We start from the raw sequence: 1991 nt of genomic DNA on the forward strand, positions 1-1991 counted from the left end.
GAAGAGAAGGGAGAGAGAAAAGAGCGTTAGAACACGGCAGCAACGCGCGCGTCTCCTGATTTACGGCTGGGTTTCATCTACTGACTTACTCATTAGCACCGCCCTTAGAACACAGCTAGGCTGATGATTATTTAAATAATCCTATATCACGATACCATTTCCAAACTGCTCCTTTTTAAGCTTACTGCTATTAGGCCCTCATTTATGAAATCTTTTACGAATTAAGCCCACAATCACAAGAAAATTCTAAAGACATTTGAAAAATAACCAATTCCGCTGCGCATTCAATTAACAAAGTCTCATTTAGGACACTATTTTAAAAGTAAAGTGGTTAACGTGCATATACTGAATGCAAAACACTTCCCCAGGATTCTGACTCACTTCTTCAGCCAGACTAGAAACCACCTCAACGATGGGGGTCTAAACTTACCTTGTGCAACTTTAACGACTTCGAGAACTTCCGACAGAGACGGTCTGACACGGGCCTGGGCCCCGCCCCTGCTCCCCCACCCTGCAGAGCACGCAGGCCCAGCCGGGAGTGCCCACCCACACGCATCCAGGGCAGTGGTCGCGCGGGAAGACACTTCTGGCCGCGGGACGCCATCAACCCTCATGCTGACCATCCCCCTGACGCGAGGGGAGCCGCGAGCGGCGGGCCCGGCCGGGAGGGCGGCAGTGACACTGAGGCCATGTGGGCCACGCGGGCGTCCAGCGGCCAGGCGCGCCGCACCCAACTGAGCCAAGGCGGGGTGCGCACGCCCACGATCTCTGCTCCACGGGGACAGAGCTGCCCTGCATGCCAGGCCCCAGGCTCCGCAGCGCACCACCCAGCCGGCACGAAGGACACAACTCCCGAGACCCCTGTTCCTGACAACCCTGAATGAAGGCCAGTCCCGGGCCTCAGGGCGGTTAGGCCGTAACATCGACTAAAATCAAAAACCACTGTGCTGGCCAACGTCCAGTGCTCTGCCCGCACGGCAGAAGTGGACACACAGGCAACATGGCGGGAACTACACACGCCAGGGCCCTGTCCCCGGGGGCAGAACGAGGCCCACACGAACACACAAAGCTCACACCACTAGGCCCGTGCACCTGAGATGGCCAAGCTAAAGCTGCACTTCATATAGCTGATGTGGAGATGAGTAATTTTTTAAAAATCTCAAACTCAAAACCCAAAAAACTACAGGCACAAACAGCCTATCACCCAAAATACAGTCTCAAATAGGAAGCCGTCCTGTCCTCAGGGACGACGGTCTGTACTCACAGACTCCAGCCCTGTCACCTGCAGACTCCCTTCACACGCACACCCTGCTCTTCCTCACCTGCTCTGGGCACTGGTCACTACGGACAGGCGTTCTCACCAGACGGGGTGCAGAACAGACGTCCCAACATCACCGGCAGGACGTGGAAACTACGAGCCAGAAGGAAGGTTCCGGATCATCTGCAGCTGTACCAGGGGCTAATCCTGGTGGCCCTAGCCTCAGGCCTGCACTCACGTTGAACAAAAGCTAAGTTAAAGCACCCAGCAGCTCCTTTTTCCACCTCTTCTTTTCTTTCCAGCGTTTTTTTTTTACAACAGACGTGACACCGCTCGGAACCACCAGCTTACAGCGCAGGCAGCACAAATGAGGTGACGAGCGATTCACGAGTCAGGACGGAGACGGGACCAGAAACACGACGTCTGATAAAGGCCGGCCTCCACGCCGGGATCCGTGACGTCCAGTCCGAGGCGGGGAGCTCAGCCCCTTCTCCTCCTGAACAGACCACATCCTGACTATATCCACCCTGCACTCCAACTCTCAAATGCTCAGGAATTTGGGGAAAAAAAAATCCACTTTTTTCCTGTTCACACAACAGATTAAGATTTTTTCACATAAGACATTATAAATAAAATGCAGGTACACTGAGAGGTACTGAAATTTACCCAGTAAACTCACTGGTGTCTACAGCAAAAATTCTAAATGCAATCATTGGGGGGGGGGGGGGGGGGG

At 53.9% G+C, this 1991-nt stretch overlaps 1 protein-coding gene across 1 annotated transcript in view; it reads right to left on the reverse strand.

Moving 5' to 3' along the window:
- Positions 1-1991, reverse strand: part of ARHGEF7 (Rho guanine nucleotide exchange factor (GEF) 7) — a 65972-nt gene that overhangs the window by 9427 nt on the left and 54554 nt on the right. The window lies entirely within an intron of this gene.

Source organism: Bison bison, unplaced genomic scaffold (assembly GCF_000754665.1).
Source record: "Bison bison bison isolate TAMUID 2011002044 unplaced genomic scaffold, Bison_UMD1.0 scf7180017864527, whole genome shotgun sequence".
Classification (NCBI taxonomy): Eukaryota; Metazoa; Chordata; class Mammalia; order Artiodactyla; family Bovidae; genus Bison; species Bison bison.